The following is a 13271-nucleotide window of genomic DNA, read 5'->3' as shown; positions in this document are numbered from 1 at the left end:
CTGCACAGTGACTGCCTCTCCTGACGCAGCCAACGCGCGCATTACTCACTTTAGCAGTCACGACTCAAGAATCCGTGTTGTTTCCACTGAAATTACACGGCCCGGCATTTAATTATTGAAGGAAGGAGATCTGGCCCTATCTGGTGCTTCGTTTGGCAAAAAGGAAGGCTAAAAGGCGGAGGTTTTTGAAAGGTGGAGGTAATATAGCAGGTGAATGGTTCCACACTCTATCACAACACGAGCCAGCCATTGAAGATTTATTTTTCATGACAACGTGGATGTCGTGTACTGCAACTCTTCTCCCGCGGCGAAAAGAATGCTATATATAGGCTTGTGGACAAAAGTCGTGCGAGGACTGTAGCTATGAGTGAGTGAGCATGATTCTTGTGTGGCGTGAACGAAACTGCAGGCAGATACAAGCGTTGTTTGAATTCGATTCGACATTTTGACATGCGAGTCGTCGCTTACTTTATTTTATACATTATCACTAAGTTGGCACTGATTGCCTCGACATCCCACTGGGGAAAAACTGGTTGAATCAACGTTGTTTCCACGTCATTTCAACCCAGACAATCTATGTGATGACGTTTAATTAACGTGGAAAACTAATTGGATTTTCAATAAATCGTCAATGTAAGGGCATTTCGTCTTTTTTTCGCCCAACTTTGAACCTAAATCCAATGTCATGATGAAATTGTTTGTTGATTTGATGTTGAATTCACGTTAGTTGACAACAACCAAATGTAAATCAAAACTAGACGTTGAACTGGTGTCTGTGCTCAGAGGGATGACACTATCTTAATTGGATGGGTGATTCCTTGCAAATTTGTCAGCCCAATATCTTGTTGTGGAACCATCAATATAGACCCCCGCTCCTTGCTTTCTCTACCACATCTACAGTACAACGCAAAGTTACTCTGGAGAGAAATTAGACGGGATGGTCAATGGCCCACAACCACTGGAATCGTACTAAGTACACTGAGTGTACAAAGCATTAGGAACACCTGCTCTTTCCATGACAGTCTGACCAGGTGAATCCAGGTGAAAGCTATGATCCCTTATTGATGTCACTTGTTAAATCCACTTCAAGCCGTGTAGATGAAGGGGAGGAGACAGGTTAAAGAATGATTTTTAAGCCTTGAGACAACTGAGACATGGATTGTGTATGTGTGCCATTCAAAAGGTTAATTGGCAAGACAAAATATTCAAGTGCCTTTGAAAGGAATATGGTAGTAGGTACCAGGCGCACTGATTTGAGTGTGTCAAGAATTGCAACTCCGCTGGGTTTTTCACGCTGAACAGTTTCCCATGTGTATCAAGAATGGTCAACCACCCAAAGGACATCCAGCCAACATGACACAACTGTGGGAAACAATTTAGTCAACATGGGCCAGCATCCCTGTGGAACGCATTCGCCACCTTGTAGAGTCCATGCCCCGACGAATTTAGGATGTTCTGAGGTCAAAAGGGGGTGCCACTCAATATTAGGAAGGTGTTCCTAATGTTTTGTACACGCAGAGAATAGCGCTGCCTCCCATCTCTTCCCAACGAGATTGTACTTGTCATGAAGTCATCCATATCCGATTCAAAAGCAGCATATCCGAAAAGCAGCAATGAAACGCGTATGGTGACTGGCGGTTTTGCCAGCAGTAGTTAATTAAGCCGTATGAAAACTTTCACATTGCTTATGCAAAGTAACAAAATGACTGGGGATGCTGCAGATGATGGTTTTACATTGAAATAAATACAATCGATCATAGCATACGGTATAGCCAAATACACTGACGATATAAATGGATGGCGTGGGCAGAAGGGTAATCCAAGTCTATCTGCCTATAGCCTCCCTGTCTGTGCCTGTACATCATCTGGTAAAACTGTTCAAACGACGCAGGCGGGAAATCGGTAGTTTCAGGTATTACCCCTGAGGTAAAGGACTCCGCCTCCGATAACGCTCCGTGAAAGAGCAAACGTTTTCAGGCTATCGTTCGTTGAAATAACATTGGTTTTCTCTCTAAACGCACTTGCCTATGGTTTGGTGAATCGCGGAACGCTCCCCAGTGCCACTCGATGTATTTTCAGCACCATTACTGTTGGACAGCTACCGGGTTTCCCCCAAGTACGTGCAACGTTTCGGGACACTGCTCCCCCTTTCCTAGGTGCTTGTTTTCTTCCTCTTCAACCCCCCCCCCCTTCTTCCTCCTCCTTCTCCATTCCTGTCTTTATGCCTCCTCTTTAAAAAATGTTTTTTTAAATAAAGACAAATTAGTGCCCATTTAGTGCTCATTAGAGAAGGGTTTTCCCTTGCAAGCGTATGGTTTTTGCGGGAGGAATGAGATGTGAAAAGAGACTCAACAGCGCCAACAGACAAAGGAGTTTTCACTTATTTACCATTGCGGTGATTCCCTTTCTTTAGAGAAAGGTGCATGGTTTAATTTGAATGTTGTCAAAAACTACAAAAACATGCCGATGTGTCCAAGTCAAGACCAAGAATAATGGCATTTTTCTGTTACTACACTGTGAGCTAAATGTGATGGGAAGCACGACAAGACACGACAGTAGACACGCACCGGAACATGCAAAAATGACACAGAGAAACTACAGTGAATTAAAAAACAGTGCACGTGCAAAGTATCACTTACCGTAGCAGGGACCACTTGCTGAAACGAGGGAAAGAGAAATCAAATGCATTTAGAATTCATACATGAACATGTTTTACAGAAACAGAGGCAAATGAAATTGGATATGAACAAATATTCAGTCCATGGTTAATATAGCCTAAATCATGGCACGTCCAAGTTTTCTCAGGGTCGCCTTCCTTTTTATACAAGTGATACCCTCCGTCTATTTCTGGCGCACGATCAAACCCTGCTGCTATTTTTAGGTGGCAGTAAGGGGGAAAAACACTCACAAAGGCATCGCTCAGGGACGTTACGTGTAGTGCATGTAATGTACATTATTTTGCCTCTCCAACTCTGCACAAGAGCCCCCTCCCCGTATCTCAAAGCACAGTACTTTACTCCACTAATATCCCTCTCACTCCTTCTTTTCATATATTATTATTATCGACATTTGACTGCGCCGTGCTCTCGCTCAGCTCTTCGAATCCTTCTCGCTCGTGTGTGTCTCCATGCAACTTTCGCTGAAGAATTCACTACGCAGCTGTTGGTTGGTTTGCAATTCACAAAATAGCCTACATACGAAATGGAATAGGTCCCTTCACATAATAGGGATAACCCCACGTTATCCCAGTGGTTTTTGCTTCAGAAAATTGTACAACAAAATAAACGAATAATTAAAAGCTTGCTGACCAGAGAGAATAAAAGCCGTATTTTTTTTGTGAGGGGCTGCGTCAGTTACTAGGCATTGACGTCACGTTAAGATTCTCCCCACTTTACAGATATGGCCTACAGCGCCCGATTAAAGACGCTGCTTTTGGTTTGGAGAATAAAATGGTAGGGGAAACAGCCTATGCGTCTCATATAGCTCCTTGGTATGAATGAACAATTCTGGAATCTCCTTCTCTCCATCTCCCCCTCCACTGTTTCTCATGCGCTTTTCTCGTCTACTGGATTGGTATGAACTGTAGTCTTGAGGCTTGGTCCCATCCGTGTATTTTCTAGGCAAACATTCTAGCCGAGCTAGTGAGAATAACAATGCGATCTCTACGTGAACTGGCTCCTCTGTTCGCCGCTGCCCGTACCCACGCGCCAGACTCGCTCACCCACTGCATCGTCAGCGCAACCACAAGCACACCAATACGACGGATACAACCTATACACACACCCTAGACATAAATAGTCACTCTCGCTCTAAATAGTCTCTCTCGTATCCTTACACAACCCCACCACCACCACCACCTCTCTCTACAATCTACATCCCCTATAATTCCTTCCCTTACTCTCCTCTCCCGGGTTCATCCTGACGTCCTGCCAGCATCCCGCGTGGAAAGTCACGAGACCAGTGTGTGTGTGTGTGTGTGTGTGTGTGTGTGTGTGTGTGTGTTTATGTGTGTGTGTGTGTCTGCCCAGAGATTGGCGGTTATCCTCGAAAAGTCATCTCAGATGAAAAAAAGGGTTGCGCCTGTCGCAGCGGTAGATGCTATTTATATCGCGTATTGGCTTGTATCATTATAACATATTATTATTATAATACAAGCCAATACTGTATGTCCACTTGCTGCTGCAGGTTTCACCCCGCTGTGGAGTGCAAGTTAGGACAGCCCCTGACACTAAGGGCGAGGGGTGAGGTGAGATGGGGCTTTTGGATAGCTATAGAAATGCAATTCCTAACTAATAAATGACTCTTACAGTTCTCCTTTGTTCTCTAAACTGTTGAACAGTACTCTATTGCCATCTGTAATGTTGTTTGAAGTTTCCCCCCTTCCCACTTCCCTCATCTCTTCCATCCCTCCATCTCTCTGTCTTTCAGCCGTCTTTGCTGCAGCTGCAATCTTTCAATCAGTGAACCAGCAACAAATATCAATGAGCGGGTCTATCAGTGAAGCGCACTGAGTTCGCCGCACGATGTCGCCACACTCAGCCCGAGACCTCTCCTTCCAATCCCCCCTCTGGAGAATGGACTTCTGCTAGTTTCAATGGACCTTTCTCTCGGTTTAATGAAAATGTCAGCTGGAGAATTTGTTTTTGAAGAACCAGTGTTTCCCTGACTCTGAGCGCTGCCCGACCCGGCCACCCGCCAAATGCCAGACAATGCATGGTGGGGGCACCTCCCTCCAAACACACAGCGTGACGTGTCCTGCTTGTTGGTTATCCAAACCAACCAGCTGACGACGGACCACAGCACACACACACACACACAGACAGGCATTTTTCTTACCTGAGACAGCTGTAAGAATACAGTCTCCCACCCCTACTCCTCACACAATTGACACCAAAGTTATGGTACAAAGCCCTGAAGAAAGAAAACAATTTATGCAGGCTAGCTCCTCCCTTAAGGAACTGTACTCTTTGAATGATGTATACTGCATAGAAATCTATTTTTACAGGATCTTATTAGTGCACCAGCCCAGGTGTATAGCCAAACGTTTGCCTAAAATAGCGTAAGCTCACACTTTTTTGTGTTGAGCTATTCTAGCTATTCTTCTTCAAATCTTGGAAACGCCCTATGTTGAAAATTGTTATCCCAGACATTTCATATGCCATCTTCCTGAAGTTATCTACACTCAATGTTCATTTCAGTTGGAGCCACGTGACGCCTAGTTAACAAGTTGTTCAACTTTTCAGTTTGTGTTCCTATATGGGTTTTAAAAGCTATTTCAATTCACCTCCCTTAGCACGGTGACGCTGTCCATGGTGCTGAAAAGCTAATAGGGGTAGCACTTCGTGGCCCGCGGCGATATGTGCAAGGTGGCGCTGTCCGTTGCCCTGAAAAGGTCAAACGGCGCAAACAAAGCACTTTGTCAAAACCGATGTGAGAATGGCGGCACAGTGGCGCTGTCCGTGGTTCTGAAAAGTTAAGCGGGGAGCAGTAACGTACTGCTCGACCGTGGTTATTAGCAACAAGGTGACGCTGACCATGGGTCTGAGAAGTTAAGCGGCGCAAAGGCTTTGCGTTGAACGGAGCTCCTGCACCATATAGTTTACTGCGTATGTCTTCCTCATTATCTCATGCGTGTCCATATAAGCGAGTAGACCTATAGCCTATATTGACCAGTTGCAAGTTAGTTGTTTCTTTGTCAGCATAACAAGACTTATAGATCCTTTTCATTTGCCTTTAGGACACGCATACAGTCTAGCTAAATAATTGCTCGAATACTTTTTTTCACACGCTACAAGGCAAAGGGGGTCAACAAAATAATCTGTGACCGACCTACGCAACTACTAAGGTGAGCTAAACGGTCAAATAACTCCGTCTATGCAATTCGGATGCCTTGCATCAGCGGGATATACAACAAGTGCTCACTGACGCAACTACCCCCTGAACGTATTATCAAAGTGTAGTAGCGTAGCCTACAAAAAGTGCATACCTCTTAGCCCCTGAATCAACTTTACAGCTTTGTCTATTATGCGCCGTGTGCGGAGCTGCCATGGACAGCTATAGGCGATGTGCCATGCTCTCTGTTACTAGGCATCCCAGCAGAGTAGCGGGCTAAGCGGAGGAACACCGACACGTGAATACGCCTACGCATTAGCTCAGCCCGCACTGTCTACGACTCACAGTGTTTATTGCGGAGCTCTCCCAAAGTGCAGAACTCTGAACAACATATCCACTGTCCATATAGCCACAGTGTTAGTTATCATCGCCTAAACGATAACAATAACGTTTTTGCACATGCATGTGTTCAGATGCCTCAGATATAAGGCTATGTAGCCTAGGCTAAAACATCTGTTCATGTAGGATATCAGTGCAAAGGCTACATAAAACAGCATGCTGCAAGGTTATGCTGAACTAAAGACTCATCATAACTGCGTGTGGTAGGCTACCCTGATTGCCAGGGTTAAAAGAGACAACTTTCCGCACCTCTGGGGTAGTCACGATTCCCTCCGGTACAAAAGAAAGCGCTTACCTGTGTGAGAAGTCTTGTCTGGTTGTGCTCGAGTAGTCTACAAAGGGCTTCGTCTGAATGAGATGCTTTTTGAGACAAAGAAAGGGAAAGAGTTCTAGGTCGGAGCCCAGAGCAGGACGGCGAAAGGGGGTCACGCCGTGCGCCTCGTTTCAGTTCTCTATCTGGGGCGAACATATTTGGTGTTGTTCTTATTCAGGAACAGAGCGCGGGCGGGAACACCGAGTTAAGCGCGAAAACCAACTGATGAAAGAAGCCCGCCAAAAATCGGGGTAATTTCAATCATCATCATAGGCTATGCGATGCGCACCGCGATAAATGTGAATGACTAGGGAGCAGGGAAGTATGAATGATCCGTGCAACATGTGATATTGTGATGCAGGTCGACTTATCTCCCGCTCCATTCACAGTGTTTGACGACCAGGTCCAACCAGCTCTCACAGCAATTGAGTCAAAGAACGAAGTTTAGTGTGAAGGGAATGATAGCCTATCAATAGGCAATCTTTCTTATAATGGCTATACCATGGGCAAACTAACGGATTTACTCGTTCCCGGGTATTGGGAGACAACTAAATTAGTTCACACGCAGCCACAGCCACACGGTAGACTCAGCCCGCCAGTCCGCTTCACCAGTGTGCTATTGACCTGCATTGACGTCATTGCGTCATTAGGTAGGCATATCCCTGAGAAAGACTGACTTTCAAAAAAAGTATCAAATGAATTCAGCTGGCAAGGGGAGAGGGGCGAAATGGTTGGTAAGGGGTGAAGGGGAGAGAAAGGGGGTAAATGTTGGGTGGTTTACATTTCCCCATTTAACCATTCGTGCTGCAAGGCAACTCAGACCCAGGAGACAGGTAGGCAGGCAGGCCTGCGGGCGGGCTTTATAGCCAGACGGACTACAGCCTACACACAAGAACAAGTAGCCTCAAAGACTGACGTACTACAGGTTTTATGAGAGCTGAGCTGGGCGTCACATCTGTATATAAAGTAGGGGAGCCTTTGTTGATGGGATGTATAATCTAAAAACAAACTACAAAATCCATTCACATATAGCTTTTCATTGAGATTATATACCATAGATATACATTATAGATATTACTTAGCTGCAATTCATTCACCAACTTGGCGTCATTGAGTGATTCTCTCTCAGATCTTGTGGGGGAGGCTGGGTTCTTAATCTCATCCAGACTGCAGCTCAAACCTGGAAGCCCCAGCCCCCTGGACCTGCCAACGATTCTGACTTAGTTTGCCCTAGGGTTGCAAAATTCCGACAACTTCCAAGGAATCTTCCAAACAGGATTTCTGAAAAACCTGGGAATTTGTGAACTAAAATAATTATATCATAGTGAGAATTTGCACCATTATTATGTTGTTCTTCACAGTTTTGTTACAGACAAATTGTTACAGGCTACTTACTGCACGACCGCAAACGTCGATATTGAGGTGGCGCCCTAGAAAGGCGAGGTGGCCCTGTCCAACGCTAGGCTCCTGTGCGTGTTGAGACAAACGGTAAATCCCGGCTACTGTATCACTTTAATACGTAACCATTCGCCACATGAGCATACCCTACACAACAACATCTAATAATTATGATCTAACCAAACTACAAATAGGTTGATAATAGCGAAATATGAACATTGGAAAGTCACATTGTACGTCCCAAAAGGCATCCTATTCCCTATACAGAGGACTACTTTTAACCAGAGCCCTATGGCCCAGGTCAAACTTAATGCACTACGTAGGGAATATGATGCTATTGTGACGTAGTCATATGCCTCACCTCAGGAGTGTCTGAAACCTTTAAAGTATCACTAGGTGGGCCTTGGTTAAAAGTAGTGCACTAGGGAATAGCGTGCTTTCTGGGAAGTAGTCATACATCTCACCTCAAGAGTGTGAGGTACCTGCCAAGTGTCCCTAATTTCGTTCCTTTATCATTTCACCCTCTGCCAACATGGAGTTGAGAGAAACACTTTTCAGATCCCGCAGAATGTTACACATCACCCTTTAGACGTGACCTACAGGATAATATTTCGTAGAGTTGTTAAGAGAATCGAGCGGCATATTCAAAAGTCTCGATATAGCCTATGGGTTACCCATTACTGTATGCCTGGGGGAAAGGCTATGAGCGACGCGGTCCGGTGCTGAAACGTTAAGGGGTAGAGTAGACTTGGCCTACTTCAATAGAATATGATAGCTCCGTGATTTAAAGACGTGTGTGTGGAACCAATTTGTTGAGATGAAATCATTGGGGTGAATGAGATTGTCCGTAGCCTAAAGCAAAGGATTCCTTGTATGACATTGTCAAGTAAACGATGAACTAATAGGCTATATAGCCAAGGCCGATAGACTGTCAATACTCAAACATGGAGAATTACATGATGTAATAAAAACACATTTCAGATATAATACGCGGTGTTTTTATTTACTTGCATAGGCATATATCATGAAATCTACGACCAAATTACCAAGGGTGACAGGCCTATATGAGTGTTTTGGCTTAAAACAAATGTGTCGTCATCCTTGCCTTTCCAGAGCTCGAGGGAAGACTTGATGTGTGATAGGGGGCCAACGAGCAGAGATGGATCATAAGACGTCATCGGGAACCATCAGGAGCCAAGCTGCAGCAGCACTCAGGGTTCAGAGCCAAGGCTGGCTGGAGAGAACGATTCAGGAGATGACTAAGAACCACCGACCATGGAAACAGAGTGCTGTCCTCCTCTATGAAAACATAAACAAACCAGTCACCTCACCTCCTGTTTAAACTCTCTCTCCATCATAACGGAAGCATGACTTGATAAAGACATTTAAATACGGCCGCCATCTAAAAACGGTTGGATTTTAAGTATGTCAATAATACATGGTTTCCATTTCCATTATTAAAAAAAGCTATCCAAAACATTTGCCTTATGGGTGGCCCCCGCGTCTCCCACATGTGACTGTGTGTATACACGGCTGCTTTTAATTTGTTTGCTGTCCCTCCCATCTGCCTTCGGGTTTCCATTCCATCTCGTATTGGGAGACGCATAGTCGTTCTAGGAAACGGACAATGTTTAGTTTTTTTACTATGGGGGTGGGGGGGGGGGGGGCTATTTGAATTTCAAGCTCAGATTAAGGATCCCTTTCCTCCCCTCCCCGATTCCTGCCTGTTTATTTTTCCATCTCTCCTGCCTAAATGATGTCAATGGAAGCTGAGCTACATGAGCTATTTATAGAATTCCCCCCACCCACCCCTCGACATCACATGGTTCAGAGCTGCTGCACAATAACCACCTCAAGAGAAGAGTCTGCATGAATAGAGGCGGTGGATATTTATCAACGGACGGGTGCCCTGCCATTGTCACATTTACCCGCTGCGCAACACCAGTTTTTTTTAGTGCGTGGGTGTTTTTGCGAGTGGGTGGGTGTTTTCTTTCTTCATTTACCCGAAACCTTTATGTGCAATATCGCCCCCGCAAACGTGTAGCTAGCTAGCTGCCTGCAACTCGCACTCATTGACAGGGAATGCACACACACACACACACACACTCTCACATTGGGTTAATTCATTCATCCCTTCACCCAGTCATTCACAGAATTTCCCCAGAGTTCCCCGAATGAATAGATTAATGAATTTGGGAATGCACTTGTTCTTCTGGTGAGTATAGTTTGCAGTATACCGCTGTTAAAAAAAAAAAATCAAACACCCGAATCTTCGAGGACACAAAGTACACAGTGTTCCCTCGTTATGGGTGTTTGGAGCCCTTTATGCATAGACCACATAGCATGGTGCTTCTTCTCTTATCACTCCCCCTAACCCCCTCCAACCGGTTTCCGTCTCTCGCCGTTCACATGCTATATTACATAACGAGGCTTTAAAGTCTCCCTCCCATCACAAATAAAGTCACGGTTTACTGCACAAGCGTCTTCGATTGAGAACTGAAGTCTATTTTTATTGCTTTTGTATTTCTGCAATGTGGCAGGTAATAAAAATATACTAGAACCCCCACAGAGCTTTCAAACACAAATCCTTTGTGTGAGATATATATACATATATATGTATGTATATATATATATGTATATATATGTATATATATGTATATATCAATATCATACAGTAGCCTATATCCATCGTTGATCAGCTAGAGCACCAACACTACAACAAAACATTGATGATTTAACCGAGACCTTTGTCAGAAATACTTAACATAGGGAGAATACATCCCTTCTAGATACGCAGATGGTCGCAGTATTTACGCAATGTTGCGTGTTTTTGTTTCGTGCTCAATCTCGGTTATCATTCGAACATTTATGTTTTCACATGCGACGGGGTCATAACCACGAATCTCGTTCAACGCATGGCGAGGTTGATATTTATAGCAAGCTGTGTATATTCACCACAGTCACACGTGTAGCAGCACTCCTGCTGAAGTTGACACGCTAGCACTCACTGGCTGCTATATTTAGCATGCCTAGCAGTGCTGTTACTATTCCCAGCATTGTACATGAGGGGGCGGGCAGTGTTCTTTTATGAAAGGGAAGAATAAGAACGTTTTTGTTCACAATTGATGTATTTATTTCTGCGTGTTGGTACATCCCTGCCCTGGTGTCTTGTCTGCATTTGCAAACTGCTGCATAGATACGTTAATCACTTCCGCATCAATCACTAGAATCTGCCCATGGTGGTGATCTGTACAAGGCCCCCCTCAGAACTTGTAAAACTATGGCGAGATCTTGCTAAACAATGCCTTCATCTGGACAGGTCATGCAGCCTACAATCATAAGGATATTCAAGGTACCCTTGCTGCACACGTGTCCTCTAAGGATAAAGACTGGGATTCGATAAGAAGTTGCGTTTTGGGATTGAATACCTTTATGATCTGAGGCTTTAGAGGCAGGAGGTACTGTTGTTACTCCAGGGCCGTTTCCATAAAAACCTATCAGAGTATGACTGCTGATCTAGGATCAGATCCACCTTGTCCATTTAATCTTATTCATTGTGATCTAAAAGACCAAACTGATCATAGATCAGCACTCCTACTCTGAGACGCTGGATACATACGGCCCCAGGTACGTGACGTAGAGTTTTTGGGAGCAATAGAGCTCTATTGGGGTTCTACATCATATAGTCTACCAATAGAGGCCAGATACGTGTCAGCATTTGAGAATGCTCATTGAGTTTCTCTACGTTTTTAGGACTCACCTGGTTCTCCTGCTCTCTCCTCATGTTGACTACTTACTGAGGAACCGTATCAGCGCTCAGTCTTTCTCATCCTCTGCTTTTGTCTTCCACTCCTGGTGTTGCTGCCACCCACTCCTTCCCCACCTCCTGGTTATTTTCGGCTGTGTGTTTGTGCGCGTGCGCGCCAGGCTCCGGATGGCTGGTTTGGGAAATACCTGGTCACGATCAATCAGGGGGAGGTTTAGCTAAGAGCATGTCTCCCCCTACTGCCTGGAAAAGAGAATTGCATGCATACACAGATGGTAGTTTGTCGATGCATACTGTACGTCAACGCAAACACACATCGCAGGAGGTTGGTGGCTCCTTATTAATTGGGGAGGATGGGCTCGTGGTAATGACTGGAATGGAATTAGTGGAATGGTATCAAATACATCAAACACATGGTTTCCGTGTGTTTGGTGCCATTCCATTTACGCCGTTCCAGCCATTAAAATGAGCCGTCCTCCCCCTCAGCAGCCTCCACTGACACACAATATACAAAACACCCCCTTTTGCCCTCAGAACAGCTTCAGTTTGTTGGGTTATGGACTCCACAAGATGCTGGCCCATGATGACTCCAATGCTTCCCAAAGTTGTGTCAAGTTGGCTGGACGTCCTTTGGGTGGTGGACCATTCTTGATACAAATGGGAAACTGTTGAGCGTGAAAAACTCACCAGCGTTGCAGTTCTTGACACAAAGCGGTGCGCCTGGCACCTACTACCATATCCAGTTCAAAGGCACTTAAATCTTTGTTCTTGCCCATTCACCCTCTGAATGGCACACATAAACAATCCATGAAGTCAAATAGGCTTGTAAGACATGAGAATCTGGGAGACAATGGTTGCACCCCAAGTAGCACCCTATTCCCTATTTAGTGAACTCAGCATTGCCAAGAGTATGGCAGCGGTAACTTGTGCAACTCAAACGGCCCGAGACTAATAGACTGAGTGAACACATCCAATCAGATGACTCTTCTTTGTATTGGTCCAACCCATGTCATGACATAGTCATATTGCCCTTAAGTGAATCTTCAGGATGAGTCTCCCCCGTCATAGATCTGCATTTACTGACACCTACACCAATGCATGACAATGTCAGCCAAGAAGGTCATGATGTTCTGTCTCCACTTGACAAACAGGGATTCTCTCTACCAGACTACCAGGGCCGTGTTCAACAGGGCACAACGTTGCGCAACATTTAATTGGGTTGTTCTGAACGACCAGTTGAAGAGCGTTGTGATGATGGTGACTCAGAGGGTGATTGTGTGCAGTGTATTGCACTGCTTGTGTGAGCTGCTGCGCACGTTTTGGGATTTCAAATGGGCACGCTCATATGGATCAGTTCACACCCCGAGACACCCACAAAATGGGAGCAGTGTTGGAGAACAGTGTACGCAGCTTGGGGGAAAACATGTTGTTCAATTGACACTGTTACGAAATGTAGCAAAACGTTTCACGAACTGAACGCGCCCCGAGTTTCAAAGCATCTCTTTACCAGATCACAGCGGTCTTAGAGTGGGATGGAATCTGTTCTGCAACGCAAAGAGAAAC

At 45.0% G+C, this 13271-nt stretch overlaps 2 long non-coding RNA genes across 2 annotated transcripts in view; both read right to left on the bottom strand.

The window, feature by feature from the left end:
• Positions 1 to 2833, bottom strand: part of LOC139530332 (uncharacterized) — a 33629-nt gene extending 30796 nt beyond the window's left edge. The window contains exon 1 of the long non-coding RNA XR_011666008.1: positions 2640 to 2833. This is a non-coding gene — a long non-coding RNA (uncharacterized lncRNA). The remainder of the gene's footprint in view (positions 1 to 2639) is intronic.
• A 6093-nt stretch (positions 2834 to 8926) lies between these two features.
• LOC139530334 (uncharacterized) lies at positions 8927 to 11852 on the bottom strand. The gene is made up of 2 exons (XR_011666009.1): positions 11703 to 11852; positions 8927 to 9241 (listed from the first exon to the last, which is right to left on the bottom strand). It is a non-coding gene; the product is annotated as an uncharacterized lncRNA (long non-coding RNA).
• Positions 11853 to 13271: the final 1419 nt, after the last annotated feature.

This window comes from Salvelinus alpinus, chromosome 9 (genome assembly GCF_045679555.1).
Source record: "Salvelinus alpinus chromosome 9, SLU_Salpinus.1, whole genome shotgun sequence".
Taxonomy (NCBI): Eukaryota; Metazoa; Chordata; class Actinopteri; order Salmoniformes; family Salmonidae; genus Salvelinus; species Salvelinus alpinus.
Note: the sequence above shows the minus strand (reverse complement) of the source record. Positions and strands in the feature narration are given on the sequence as shown.